This window comes from Lolium perenne, chromosome 1, assembly GCF_019359855.2.
Source record: "Lolium perenne isolate Kyuss_39 chromosome 1, Kyuss_2.0, whole genome shotgun sequence".
In the NCBI taxonomy this organism is placed as follows: domain Eukaryota; kingdom Viridiplantae; phylum Streptophyta; class Magnoliopsida; order Poales; family Poaceae; genus Lolium; species Lolium perenne.
Window position 1 is genome coordinate 167,245,139 of NC_067244.2, and position 15,493 is coordinate 167,260,631.

At 42.0% G+C, this 15,493-nt stretch overlaps 2 long non-coding RNA genes across 3 annotated transcripts; both read left to right on the forward strand.

Annotated features, from left to right (window-relative positions):
* The first annotated feature begins 1,818 nt into the window (after window positions 1–1,818).
* Window positions 1,819–5,197, forward strand: LOC127311852 (uncharacterized). Of its 2 annotated transcripts, none has more exons than XR_007857937.2 (7): window positions 1,819–2,538; window positions 2,624–2,864; window positions 2,967–3,007; window positions 3,185–3,678; window positions 3,846–3,899; window positions 3,988–4,075; window positions 4,228–5,197. It is a non-coding gene; the product is annotated as an uncharacterized lncRNA (long non-coding RNA). The 2 variants fall into 2 exon arrangements; XR_011748267.1 differs by having other exon boundaries at window positions 3,988–4,063.
* Window positions 5,198–5,825: 628 nt separating this feature from the next.
* On the forward strand, window positions 5,826–9,359 carry LOC139833137 (uncharacterized). The gene is made up of 6 exons (XR_011748286.1): window positions 5,826–5,924; window positions 6,242–6,368; window positions 7,257–7,404; window positions 7,519–7,617; window positions 7,742–7,806; window positions 8,512–9,359. It is a non-coding gene; the product is annotated as an uncharacterized lncRNA (long non-coding RNA).
* The last annotated feature ends 6,134 nt before the right edge of the window (window positions 9,360–15,493 follow it).

The following is a 15,493-nucleotide window of genomic DNA, read 5'->3' on the forward strand; positions in this document are numbered from 1 at the left end:
GTATCGAAAGCTTATAGCAAATAACTTAATGACGAGATCTTATGCTACGCTTAATTGGGTGTGTCCATTACATCATTCATACAATGATATAACCTTGTTATTAATAACATCCAATGTTCATGATTATGAAACTAATCTTCTATTAATCAACAAGCTAGTTAAGAGGCATACTAGGGACTCTTTGTTTGTCTACATATCACACATGTACTAATGTTTCGGTTAATACAATTATAGCATGATATATAAACATTTATCATAAACATAAAGATATAAATAATAACCACTTTATTATTGCCTCTAGGGCATATCTCCTTCAGTATGATTATTGAGCATTTGTCATTGGTTCACAGGTAAAGCTATTGCCGCACATGAGCATGCCCCAACAACCTATTTTTTAAATAAAAAACTCTTTTTTTAACATAGTAAAACCTGCTATGTTTTATATCGAGATTTCTGTTCTGAGAAGTTCTACTGTTGTTATTACTGGATCTAAGATCATTTCCTCTCATTTAAGATTCGATCTTTTTATGTTTTATTTAGTTCACTACACTGAGTTCTATAATAGTTTTGCTCTGAATTTGCGCAGTTTGCGAACATTAAAAATAGTTTGTGGCCTGCAACTGGAAGGAAGATCATTGAAGAAATCAATTAAGATGTGTCTTCTCAGTAAGTATGATACTCCCTCCGTCCATAATGACTCAACTTTGTCAAAATTTAGATGTATCTAGATCCATTTTAGTATCTAGATATACATCCAAATTTGTCCAAAGTTGAGACATTCTTTTATAAACGGGGAGAGTATATACCAGGGTTACTATTTTACGTTTTGTTAAGAAAATACAAAGCATATATCTCACATTGAGCAATATACAATATCTGGTAGATAAAGGCTGATAATAATATTACTGCATTCCGATGTACTATAGATATTTAGTGTTTTCAACAGTGGTGTATTAGTCATATCTATATTAGTCATGACTTTGAAGAGAAACCAACGGGAGCTATTATTTTTGAGTTTTTTTACCAGGTTAAGGTAACTGCCAAATTGTTTTTTATGTACAATATATTGGATTCATCTTATATTCTCTTAACAGTGCTAAACTGCAGTCATAACTTTTCGTATGAGTGTCTGCAGTTGGAGTACAAATTAGTGGTCTTCAACAAAGGATTATAGCCACATTGGTCTTCTAAAGACATTTAAATGCCGGCTGGCCCTATTTTTAATTTTAGATCACTTAAAAGTTCATCTCAGTGCATGTTGTTCATACAGTATATATGTTGGTTTAGAAGCCCACGGTGACTACCAGGTATGAAAATATTTTAATGATACTCGGTAATTTTATACAACATCCAAAATGTTAGCATCGAGATTTTTGATTCAGTTTCATCTTCAGTTTCTTCCTTTTAGAGAGCATATTTCTTTCGGATATAAAATACGAAATGTCTCGCAGCAACGCGTGGGGTTTCTTCTAGTAAAATAAGAGAAGGTGACTTGCTCCATTGTACCGCATGCCTTCTCTTAGCAACATAATTTTATTTTAACAATTAATTAATTCTCATTAATTGCAAGAGATTACAATTACAGACAATGTATTGTACAAGTTATAGTCATCACTTTCTCTAGATAACGTGGAAGGCTAAGACCAGATATGCCAGGATGCAACACGGCTCATGTTAATATCATTGGTGGTGCTGAGCGTCCCCGGGGATCAAATCTACCGATCCCCGGGTCAGTAGCCGTATGATGCAGACGATCCAACCGCCCAGCTTGGTCCCAGCTCGTGTCCCACCTAATCAATGGTTCCACGCGGATCTAAAGGTATAATAGATGCCCCCCCATGGGGGTCTCACAGAGCTTAGAGCTTCTGGACCATTAGATCTTCATAACTAGGCAATCTCATCCGTTTATTCTGGGCAGAAAACGAGTGGTCCGATTGGCCCTCCCTCTAGCTAACCCCATGCAACAGCCATGTGTTACCCGCCAGTGGCTGCATGTGGGTCCCACTTTTGTTCGGACCCGCATGTCGGTCACTGCGGGTAGATTTCGTGGGTGGTGGAAAAGATCTCCACCCGCAGGGGTAGATTGGGTAATTCCTCGCACGGTGGTCAGATGAGCCAAACTACAGCCCGTGGTCACAACCCTAGCCATTCGTCCCCCGCTCCGCGCCGCCGCGGCCCCATCTCCCGCTCCCCGCGGTCGTCGGCCTCCTCCCTGTCGCTGCCGCTCGCGCCACCTCCCGTTCCTACTTCTTCCTCTCTCTGCTGCCGCCCTTCGCGCCGCCGGCCGGCAGGAGACCGAGTTCATCGCATCGCCATCGCTGGAGGAAGTGCAGGTCGTCGCTGCCCCGATTCGTCCGCGCTCGCAGGTGAGGAAACCCTAGCGCGCCGCCTCACACTCCTCGTGTCAAGATCCCCTTGACGCCACAGCCCGGAACTCCGGCTGTAACTCGCGCCGTCGTTCACAGGGAGGAGCACATGAGTGGAAAATCGCCGGGAGGAGCGGAAGGTTGTCGCAGTTTTGAGCGACCGCGAGTTGAGGTGAGATGCTGCTATAGCCCCATCCCTTTTCTTTTTTCTTCCATTGAGCTAGCACTCGTGTTCCTTTTCTTTTTCCTCCTCACAGAACACCCGTGGAGCTGACCTCGGCTCATTGCCGCACTTGGCTGTCTTGCACGGAGAGAAAGAGAGAGAGAAAGAGGAGGCTATGTAGGGAGGAGGAGCAATCTGAGGAGGAGGTGCGGCAACAGTAGCAAGTGGTGGTCTGGTACCTCCATCCCTAGCCCCTCTACATCATTCAACCGCCGGCTGGCCGGCTCAGCCTTTTTCGGCCCCATCTCTCCTCCTCTACATCCTTGCGATTCAAGGTGCCCACCCATCTCTTCCTGTTAATTTGCATCCTGCCTTCTCTCTTGCAGTTCCCATAGTTTATCATATTTGTTTGTGTGGATGTTTTTGTATCTATGTAGATAAGGTGCTCGAGGAAAATCAAACGAAGCTGTAGGTACAGGTTAGTTCATTTTTATGTTATGGTATCTACTCAATAGTTCATTTCTTCTAAAATATACTTGCAATCAATGATGAATTACCTATTTTATATTACTCTCTTAGTTATGTGAATTGTGTTTTTATATATATACCTCTTTCGGTTATGTGACTTTCATGTATGTAAACTGATCTCACTCAGAGTTGGAACTGGAGCTACGAGTTTGGATAAAGTAGGTGGATAAACATTTACGTTTATTTGATGGGTCTTACCTATTTGGGTTCGCTTCCAATGCAATGGGGTGCACGACGGGGTGTGCGAGGTACTGGCCATCTCAGAGTTGAGCTATGCGTTTCTAAGTGCACTTTGTTTCTCCCTTTGCAACGACGTGACTTTAGCGGCTCTGAGTTCTCTGAGACGATTGACCTAAAGCAGGGTTCCATATTCATTGATTCTCGAAGAGTTCCTTTATTCGTACCACGGTTGATTTATACATATCGGTTTGACCCTGATTTTGTTGAATTTCATGGGAAATGTTGCGAAGATCAGCCCTAGATATGGACACATCACGTGACATGCTCTTTCTCTATGGAACTTTCAATATTGCAATGGAAACAAGAAATTTTATTGAAGTTTGTTTTCGAGGACCTTGAGTAAATAGGGAATCCACCAGGGGGGAACCATCTGACCTAAAGGTTAAAGAAAGCATGCCAACCTTATTTTCAGATAACCGTTGATGTAGTTATGCACGTGTTTTAAATGCTACTGCTGTAGTTTTCAAAATAGGATCATATATGTGTTCAGGTCCCCTTCCAGTTTTATCTCATCATCTTCTATCATGCTTAACTTTTTATTTATTTAGACTAAGGCCAAGTGGTGGGAGTCCATTTGTGCAGCAGCTCGCATAACCTATCAGGTTGATTAACTTATACATATGCAGCTGTTTGATTTATTTGTATTAGTTTTTGTTCTAATGCTTCTTGCTTAATATTCCTTTATTGCAGTCTCCTAGGTTTACAAGCTGCAAGGTGGATAAGTTTATCCCTATGGGATGTCATGAGGCTGCTTCTGTGATGAAAGGTTCAGTGTTAGGTGCATGCTTAGATAATGTATTCCTAAATTATTCTTTGGTTGACTGTTTTACGCACTCCACATTAGATAAAATACAATTTGGTTGTATCAGGGTTATTTAGTTATTTCCTGGAATACTATTGGATTTCTAATTCACAATTTCTCCCTTACAGCTTTTATGTTCTCCACACAGAAGGTTATTGGAGGTTTCTACTTAATGAGCATTGATTTTCTCAGGTTTCAGGTTGGTGCTCCATGCTTCCATGTAATGCCCATGCAATCATTTTTTGTTTGTTTGTACCGTGCACCCAAGGCGGAGCTGACGGTGATTTTCTGATAAAAAATGCAATTAGATAATCTTCTCCAATTGGTTCTTGATTTGTTAACATGACAATAAAACCACAACCTGCTACAAAAATACCGTTATATTCTCATGGTTCCAGAAATTAATTGAGCATGAAGCAAATAAGATGATATTGGTCTGTAGAACTCTAATGCCCTCTATTTTCTTAGTTTTCCAAATATGTATATGCCCATACAGACATAATCTTCAGTTCGGTGTTACACAAACAAGTAAGGTTCAGTTGATGCGATTGAGTTTCTCAGATTTTGCGCCACCATGTACATAACTACATATCTGGAAGGAGTTTTTAAAGAAAATAAATGCTAGACTATATGCTCATAGGTAGATGAGTAGTACAGGAAGAAAAGCTTGGCTAGTGTATTTATACAGTGGCATAGGTTGAATCAAGGACACAGTAAGTAAGATTCTGAACTTTTATTTATGCCAACTAGAAAATCCAAAGCACAAGTTGTATAAATACAGATTTAGTACAGGTATGTCAGAATGCATGAATAACTTTGCAAGCTTATTCTTGTGATAAATATCTGACATCCGGTATACTAGCTGCTAGCATAGTTTCCGAGTTCCAACTGAACAATTTAAACTGTGCATCTCTGAAACTACAGTACAATTTAAACTGTGCATTCTTTTAGTGCTCTGTATGTGATCATCTTGTCATGTGCTTGTCTAAATAAGAAAATAGAAAATTAATGCTAATGTTAGGCCTGTGAGTAAACATGAACCAATAATTAGCTTACAGCAGCAGGTAGATTTTGGAGGCCCCGTAGCTTGTATACAGATTTGAGGCAAAAAGAATATGTCCAGCAAACATGCATGATACATTGTTGTTCCAGCTCCGTCCCTGTATCCTTGTTACTAGAGTCTTAGCTAACTATATTATACTCCTTAGACAGGGTCGATATTTGCTGAGGCTTGAGGCTTGATCCAATGGTTTCAAATTCTTGCATTTCGATTATTGGCAATGTGTCTAAGGAGGGTTTTACTGCACATTAAGTCAAGTTATATAATGGGAGCATGTTAGTCTTAAATATTATTGCCAGACCCTTTATTTTGGAGATTGGTTATTTATTTGTGGCCCAGATCACCATACTGATTCTCTAATAGTAGTGCAGAATATGATTATCTCACACTGTCAGTTTGGTTTTCATCCTCTGAACTGGAATTAAGTAGATTATGTTTGTGGATTTATCTACGAAATATTTAAATAATTGGATCTATATCAGGTTATTCGTAAAGTATGAGTACTATTTACCTTATTCCAGAACTGTCTTAAAAGAGTAGGTGAGATTTATTCATCGATTATCATTTCTATATAAGGTTGGTCTATATCAGGTTATTCATTTTGTTGTTTGAATGCTTTCTTTGTCAATAGTAAATATACTTGCTCTTCATGACAGTCATCCATGCCGTCTATTTACAAGCGACAAAACCATCAGTTTTTAAGTAAGCTAATGGACTGAGCATTGGTGACACAGTTGGAGCACGGAAATGCAACAGATTTCCAAGGTATCAAGGCCTTCTCAATTTTTGCCTTCTTTGCAGCACGATGTGACACTTATCATGTACAAATTTGTCTTGATGTAGTGGATAGACAGGAGATATGACTTCACCCTCCACTTGGACCTCAATGTGTTTCATTTCTCAGGAGTGATGTTAGATTCGTGTGATGGTATAACAGCATAGTGTCAGATCGAGTCACATATATGAGACATACAATTTTTTGTGGTCTTAATTCCTTGCCATGTCATTTTCGCAGTGTAAATTATTCATTTGTTTGCTCTACGTATTTGAATGTATGATTTAACATCTAATCGTTTCTGTAGCTGAACTGGATTTTGGACTGGAAGGCCTTGGAGGCCGAGAAGGAAGGCGCCTCCGTAAATGGCCGCGGAGAAAAATGATGTCGCCACTGATGATAAGTGGGAGTCTTGCAACTATTCAGTATAAAATGTAATTACTTCTGCCCAATCCTGCTATTCCTCTTCATTTTCTCCCTAAAAAATATTTTTGGCCTGCCCTAAGTTATCTATCAAACTCCTCCACTGACTGCAGTTTCTGATTAATGAAGTACATGTGCCTTCATTTTCTCACTAAAAAATATTTTTGGCCTGCCCAAAGTTATCTATAAAGCTCCTCTACTAGCTGTAGTTGCTGATTAGTGAAGTACATGTGCCTTTTTTCTAATAAAATCTTACCTGTAGTTTTTTTGGTATATTATATCTGCTGCATATTGAGCTGGTAATGGTTGTTCAGCTAGGAGTATGGGATGGATGAAAAAAAGACCTCTGGTTTGTCACTTCGTGTATTGTAAAAGGCCTTTAGTTTCCATTTGGTTCATAACATCAGATTAGTCTTTGCATACAACTAAACATGATTGAAGACATATTCCAGTGATTTGCTTTCTTATTGATGGCTCAGTTGTGTTCGTCTTAATTGCCTATTGTTTTGCCTAAACGCAGTTTTATTACATGCCGATGATTATTTAGATACCCTCCCTAACAAAGTACTTCCAGCCATTGTTTTTTTACTTTTTCTCCTAAACTGAAAAGCAAAAAAATTGAATATTGTGGTCAGCTTCGAAAATTATCAAAGATTTGGCAGATTTTCTCTTAAAGTAAGTTGGCAGGGCGCTATCAAATGGTTCCTTATTTTACAAGTTTCATACTGTGCATGAATAATTTTGGTAATGTGGAATGGAATGAATATCAGTCCATCTCTTACAGTTTTATGAACAATAATTTATCATTCTATCTGGGATATCTGCTTGTAATCTATCATCTCTTACAGTTTCATCATCTCTTACAAAAATGTAATATTTTTTGTTGAGAATGGTTACAGAAAACATGGATTTTTCTGGTGAGATTATAGAAATCTTAAAGATTAACTTTCTTATCCACACAAGTCTATTTCTGAACCAATACATGCAAGAACAAATGAAGGTAAACAAACAACATCGGTACTAAGTGTAGATGGAGAAGATGTTCAGGTAAGTTTGGGACTTTCAATCTGGCCTAGCGCATAACAGTTTCTCTCGGAAAAAATTAATTGGTAGCTGCAAATAAACAACAGTGATTTGATTAGCATAACTATGAAAATGCAGGTTCAAGGAGGGCATGTGGGAGAAGCACAGGACACAACGTAGACGCATGCATACTTATGCTCCAGACCAGGGTTCTTGCACATCACTAAGCACTAAGAAGTATTCAGCTTGTTCTCTTTAAAGAAAAAATACCTACTTATTTCGTGTACCTGTGTATTTCCTGCTTATTTCTTTAAATAAAAAAGTTACTGAATATATAATATTTAAATCAATGGATTTATAGGTACTGCAACTTCAAGTGCATCTGCTACTTTGGTTTGTTCATATAAACACAACAATCTGAACAAGGTACAATAGTTTGTGTCATCCTTTTTGCTCTAATATTTAATGTTTGGGAATACGTCGGGCTTTTCTTCCTTTCTGGTTCTGTTTTTCGTAATGTTAAATGTAACTTACATCATCATCTATATCAGATTTGTGAGAATAAGTGAGATTTCAAATGAAGTTATCTTCAAACAGATACAGGCATTTTTTTTTGGATATCAGTAAAACCCATAACTATATGGACATTGGGTTTCTCTTTTCCAAGTTTGAGTCTTCACTTATATTTATTTGAATATTTGTGCCATTGACTTGTTCATTCAGATGCGTGTTTTTTAGATTATGCATAAAATATGAAGTCTAAAAAGATTACACATTATAATACTATACGGGTATATGCATTGTTCTTGACTGACCTTTTTCTCTTAAAAGCTCGCCCATGTCCTATTGGACATCATCTATGCAATCTTTTGATGCATTATCTGTACTTGACACTAACCACACAATCATCATTTAGTAGCATTTTATTTTTCCCTGACTTCATTTAGAATAGCCTCCAACTGTTTTTACTATTGTACAAAATCATGACGCTTCAATAGAAGCAAATCTAAAACAAGAGAAGTTGTGAGGCACCGATTTTTATGGCATCATCATGGTGCGTTGGAAATAAAAACATAATTGATCCTTTCTGTCTTTCGGTGTCTAATTTTCATTTGTCATTTTCATTCTCAGAGTATTCTGCAGGAGAAGAATTCAAGCTTGGATAGACAGCTGGAAGATGCTAAGACTAATATGCAAGAGGAGATCATTCTGTTACAAGGATAGAAGTAACACGCCCTTTATTGTTTACAAAAGTCAAATGCTTCAGTCAAGAGTCTTGAATGTTAGTTAGAGCAGCAAAGAGAAAACAACTATATTCTACAGCCTGTCAATGAAGATCTGCAGAAGAGTAACTCTCACCTGAAGAAAGGGTCTGAAGATGCCATGGTTAGTTTCCATGATGAAATTGTAGCAATTCAAGACAAGAAGAATAAAACCCTCTTAGAGTTGCAGCAGTCTGTGGTTTCCGTTGAGAATCTTAGAATTTAGGAGCAGATTTCTGATGAAGACATGAAGAATAGCAATGCTAGCTTGACCAAGCGATGGGAGGAATTAAGAGCAGCTTGCTTGAGGAAAATGTAACACTACGTGAAGAGAAGGAAATAGCTCTGTCAGAGTTGAGTTACAACAGGCTCACGTTTCCACCAGGAACCTTGAGACAAAGGCAGAAAAGCAAATTGCGAGTATTTTAGCTCTACAACAATCTAATGATGACTTACTGAAGAGCATTTGTGGCCAGACCCAACAGTTTGGAAAATCCAAGGTTGAGTTGCAGAAGGAGATTAAAGTGACACAAGAAGAGAGATAATGTATTACCCAACTAAAACAATCAGAAGTTTTTCTCCGACGTAGCCTCCGAAGACTATCATATCTGTAGATAATGCTTTTGTTGTTCCTTTCTTATTTCTGTTGCTCTTGACATAGCCATTGAGTGTTTGCTACTATAATATATTTCCTGGTTCTATATAAACGGTTTCCTACTCCGTCCGTTATATAGAGTTTCCATCGGCACGAGTTTCACGGGATCGTGCGCCAAGGCGCACATTTAAATCTAGTTTCTTTAAAAGAGGCCCATGTGGGGATTTACACAAAAATAACATTTTTATGTAAGAATTACACAAAATGACCCTCCGGCTAAACTATTTCACGCTTCTAACCCTTTTGTGTGGCGCCCTTCGCAAGGGCACCACACATTCTGTCATACGTGGCAGCTCGAGACTGCTAGCCGACAATGTGTGGCGCCGCTCCCACAGGCACCACATAGACGGGTGTGGCGCCCTTCGCAAGGACGCCACATAAAAAGGGTTAGATGCGTGAAATAGTTTGGTCATCGTGTGTGTTTTTTCCCACAAAGGGTTATTTTTTGTGTAGATCGCCCCCATAGTGGGGAGCTGACAGCGTCGTCTTCATTGGACTCCCACTGCCCGCACCGGCAGTGCCACTGCTGATGGTCAGTCCGCTCGCGTCGGCAACGCCACTGCCGATGGTCCGCAGGAGAATCCCGAAGTGGAGTCGTCGGAGAACTCCAAAGTGCAGTCACCGGAGAAAACCTTCGTGGCGTCGTTGATGCAACTTCCCTGCTCGTGTTCCAGAACCCTCCTCCGTGCACGCCAGCGTCGCTACTCTGTTGGCCACTACCCTCGCCGGAGAACCTCGCACGACGTCAGCGATACAACAGCTGGTAGCATCCCCGACATGCCTTCGTAGCAACACCTGTGGCCGCCAGCAGCAGCGCGGCCAGCCCCATGTAGCAACGCGGTCACCCCTTGAAGCAACATCGGCAATAGTGCATCCCCTGGCTGGCAGCACCGCCACGCCTCCTTTGCAGTAACTTTGGCGCCGCCGACGTCTGCTTTCAGCAGCGCCGCTCTGGCGAGAAGCACCGTCGGCTCGAGCTTGCAGCAATGCCACACCGTCAAGGCTAGCTTGTAGCAGTGCCGCCCCTGGCCGGCAACACCGCCACCCCTCATTTGCAGCAACGGCGGCGCCGTCAACGCCGGCTTGCAACAACGTCGCTCCCGGCGGTAGCAGCGCTGCCCCTCGTTTGGCGTCAACATCATCTTGCAGCAGCGTCGCTCCTGGCGGTAGCAGTGCTGCCCCTAGTTTGCAGCAACGGCAGCGCCGTCGACGTCGGCTTGCGGCAGCGTCGCTCCCGGTGGTAGCAGCGCAGCTTGGTCCTCATAGGCAGCTTGACTGGTGAGGCAGGTTCATCCTTGAGTACGAAGCCCCACTCATCCATGGACTTCACACGGATGCGAACGTTCAACATCATCTTCTTTGTTGTGGAAGTATGGGTAGTAGTCTCCTCATAAGTTCCTGGATCAACATCATTATGCTTACGCTTTGGCGACGCATAGTGGGTGGCGAGGAGCTTCAGGGATTCAACGCGCCCCTTCCCGTGCGGCTTCTTGGCTTCTTCCTCGTCTTCTGGAGTTCCCCATAGCCATGTAAGGCTGCTTCCAGGCGCATGGAGTTGGATTCATGTATAGCTGGTAGTCTTCATCATACGAGGCATAGGATATCTCACGCTTCCTCGGGCTAAGACCCTGAGCTTCACGCTTGTCATCCTCTTGAGACGAGGTCTGGAAGCTGTCCCATGACGGAGGTATGAGGCCGAAAGGCTTTCCTTTTCTTGGAGCTATGTAACGCATCTGGCGGTGAAGATCTGAAAGGGTGAAAAAAGAGAGGCTTTGAGAGGCCTTATTAGGGGTGAAGCAGAAATAAATCACGTAATTCTGGAGTTTATGGTCGCATAGAAAAAGAATCCCAAGAAACTGGAGATATATAAACTTAAAAAGGAAATTCTGGGCAACACAGCGGGGAAATTCGCGGTACGGGCGCAGACCGTACCGTCCGCTCGTACCCGACATCCAGCCAAAATTCGCAACAGAGACAGAGTAGGTTCGAGAGTTTGGTATGAGCGGGTTTGCAGCGTACCGTCTAACCGTAACGATTTACCGACATAGGAAAGGCCGCACAATATTTTTTTAATTCAGATAAAAGCGAAGAGAAAGCTTCTGTAACTTTAGCGACCAACCGTACGGGCATGAATGTCCGTACCGTCTGCCCGTACGACAGACAAGGTTAGAAAACATGTTTCGACAAAAACTTACTGCAAGTTTAGCGATCACTGGTACGGGCATAAATGATCGTACTGCATGTAAAATGCATACATGAATTTTGAACTTTATTGCAACATATTACCACATATTTGTATTTATATAATGTTATTCCCATGTTTTATGATGTTTTAGGGGATTTTCTAAACATTTGTTTGGCTAGGAAACGCCACTTTTTAGTGTTTTTGACCTTCCAAGTGCTACGAGATTCGAAAAAGGGCAAGGTCGGGGGCCACGCTTTGGAATTTTTGAAGAAGATGGCGGGATTTAGTCGGTCATGTGAAAGGCATAGTCTTGGACTCTCCAACATCGTCGTACATAGTTCTTCGGACAAACAACCTTGGACAGTGACGAACACCAGAGGACTGAAACGCGAAACAACTTGATGTGTCTCCAAACATAACGCTCCCAACAGAGGGATGTCATCACGGTGCCTCCATCACGCCGGTTCTACTCCGAACTTGGGCTTTCGCCCGGAGACACCACAAAACCATGGCGGGAGCAGGGAAGTGTGAAAGGACACAGATGCTACCTAGGGGGGGGGGGTGAATAGGAGGTTCAAAACTTTTTCTATTATGGCTTAACAAATGCGGAATAAAATTAGCGTTTAACTTGTCAAGCACAAAAACCTATATAACTAGGGTTCACCTATTTGCACCAACAACTTATGCTAAGCAATACAAATAACTATGTGATAGGAAGATATATAACTTCAAACACGAAGGCTATCACAAAGTAAAGTGCATACGTAAATGGCTCGGGTATAGGAATAACCGAGGTGACGCGGAGACAACGATGTATCACGAAGTTCATACTCTTGTGAGTGCTAGTCTTTGTTGGAGCGGTGTGGAGGAAAAAACATTCCAAACGCCATGAAGGCCTCGCCGTATGCTCCTTTGCCCTTCCAACCAAAGGGGAAGACCTCGATCCACTATGGAACCTTAGGGTGGTCACCGAACCCGCACAAAGCTTTGGACTATCTCCACAACTCAATTGGAGGCTCCCAACAAATCACCACAAAGGCCTTTCCCTTGAAGAATCTCCACAACTTAATTGGAGTCCCCAAGAACACCACAAAGACAACTAAGCCATCTAGGGTTCAAAGACCCAAGAGGAACAAGCTCCCGAAGTGTATATCTCACGAACTTTCGCCTCCACGTATCGCCACGGAGAAGTCAAACCGATGCACCAAATGCAATGGCAAGAAAACCACAAAGATGCTCCAATCCTTCACTCTCAAATTCCAACAAAGATACTAAATCTATTGGGGGAACAGAGGAAGAACAAAGAGGGGAGCACCAAATTCTCCAATATCTAGATCCCAATAAATTCCTCACAAAGAGGTGATTTTGTTTGGTAAAAGTGTATACCTAGATCTTCCTATCTTTCTCTCAAAATGATGCAAGAAGTATTGGAGGGGGAGAAAGATATAAAACTCTCTAGAAATCAACAATGGAGGAGAGCAACAACATGTGTAAGAACCAACCCAACTAGAGGAGGAAGAAGACCTATTTAAGGGCTGCCAGGAATCTGCCCGTTGGGCTGGTCAGCTTGGGCCGATACTATCGGCTCCTTGGTCGACGTGGCAGAGCGAGAGAGCAGTTTCCACGGTAGGGAAGGGAGGCCGGTACCACCGGCCATGCGGGGCGGTACCACTGCCCATGCTGGGGCGGTACCACCAGCCATGGTACCAGCCGCGGTACCGGCCCCGCGCGCATGGTTACTAGGAGCAATTATTCCTTTTCGCCGGTATGCTGGACGGTACCCAGGGCGGTACGCCCGGCCGTGCCCTAGCGGTGGTACCGGCCCCTCACCGGCGGTACCACCGGCCAGGTGAGCTCCCGCTCCCAGCTCATTTTTCCCTTTTTCTTTTCTTTCTCTATTTTCTTCCCATTTCTTCTTCATATTCAAATACGAGGCAAACATAAAAACGCAAAATCTAGAGTTTGGAAACTCCGATCGACATGAAACCAATTTTGTTGGAAAGAAGACGACAAGAGCTATCCGAACAAAAATATGTAAACTAGTGGGGGATGCTTTTCTATAATTTTTAGAGTGAACCCTCTAAACCCGGAGAACCGAGAAAAACTTCAATATCGAAAATGTAACAAGTGATATATGCGGAATCTGTTTTTGATGAACTAGAGCTTGTCATGGAAATAACCACAAGCTCTAAAACACTACATGGATAAGATTCAAATAACAACCAAGAGATATGATGCAAGGATGCAAAGGTTTGACCGCACTCCGAACGATACGATCGAGTTACTTACTCGAGAGCCCATTGATAGTACGACACCTAGCCTATAAACCGGTCTCCCAACTAAACCACGAAACCGGTAAGAAGAAAACCTATCAAAAGCAAAACTTAACCTTGCGCATTCCACTTGAGCTTGATGATGACGGTCTTGATCGCAACAAGATAGAACACCTTTCTTGATTTTGCTTTCTTGATGAAGTCTTGCGAATTGCTCCCCCATATTCCACTATGGGAGAGCACCTTCTTTGGTGCATCTTCACATATCCATGAACACCATATGAATGGAAAGCTTCAAGCATATGATGTCTTCGAGTTAGCTCATCTTGACTTGCACCTCATTTATTCTTATTGCAATCTTGAAGCCAACATATGGTTCAAGCATTGCCTATGGACAACTCCTATACATATAACTTAATGCAAACATTAGTTCATATGAATTGTCATTAATTGCCAATCGATTTCGATCAAGGATCTTTTCTGGAGCTGTATCAGTTGTGTATCTAACAAAAATTAGCAGATTTTTAGGAACGAATGGAGTAATTCATATAATGTAGAAAAAAAATCTTTAATAATTTGTAATAAATTTGATCTTTTAAAGTTTAGAAAATCTTAGATTTATCTGTCCGTGAGTATAGATTTTTTTGTAACAAGTATGTAACGTGGCAACCGGAGGGGAGGTCCTTCCTAGTAGTACGGGACCTCCTCTTGCTCGTCCAGCTCGCAGTCGTTGGTGGTGTGCCATCAGGGGCCATCGCCCCACCCGCTGGGGGAGTCTAGATTTCTCAACGCAGGGTCGTTCCATCCCCTTTCTTTCTGCCTTCCGTCTTCGATCGTTGTTCTCTCGCTCTTTTCCTTCTTTCCGTCTCTCTCGCCTCCGATCGATGTGCCCTCATCTCTTTTTCCGTATCTCTTGGATCCAATCGTTGTGCGACTGTGCCCTCGCTCTTGTACTTTATAACTGTTCTGCTGCTTTTTATTTTGGAAACACCTTGTTGTCCAGTGGGCACAGCTATGATCATGGTAGCTGCGGTGAAGTAGGCACGCGTATCAACGTCTAAGCCCACAGTAAACATATGATGAGCCCAAACTAGAAATCCAAGAACACCTATACTTATCATGGCATAAACCATGCCTAGATACGTGCGGATCGGTTTTCTTGAAAAGGTCGACACGATATGGCACCGAAAATGTCTCAGGGCTCAAGTGATTCACCGAAGCTACGAGACCTTAAAAGCATCTTGTTCAAGTGGCAGTTGCGGGACGTTCCGTTAACCGGGGAAGGTTTTTTGTGACTAAGATATAAGACATATAGATTATATAATAGTCAAGGTTGGAAAAATGCTTGGCATAAGTGAGGCGGTTGGCATTCACCTGGTGCATAGGCGATGCTTAAGCGTCCTAGACGCGGCCTAGGCGGGCATAATTTATACCATCAAGGATGTGTATGGGTTATTATATATGAATACACATTAATTTAGAGCATATAAATAGGTATAGCATGACTTCTTATTACGGAAGACAATTTTCTGGTTACCTTGCCTAGATTTCCGCTTACGCTCTAGACGAGGCATTTTTCCATCGCCATGTGCGTAAGTGTTGCCTATGCGTGGGCTTGTCCAATAGAGATAATAGTAGTAGATAAAATAAAAACAAAAAGAAATAGGAATATCAGATTAAAAGAAAGGGGCCGATGGGAGACTATAAGCCCAACGCCGAAAAAGGTCCATGGCCTGTT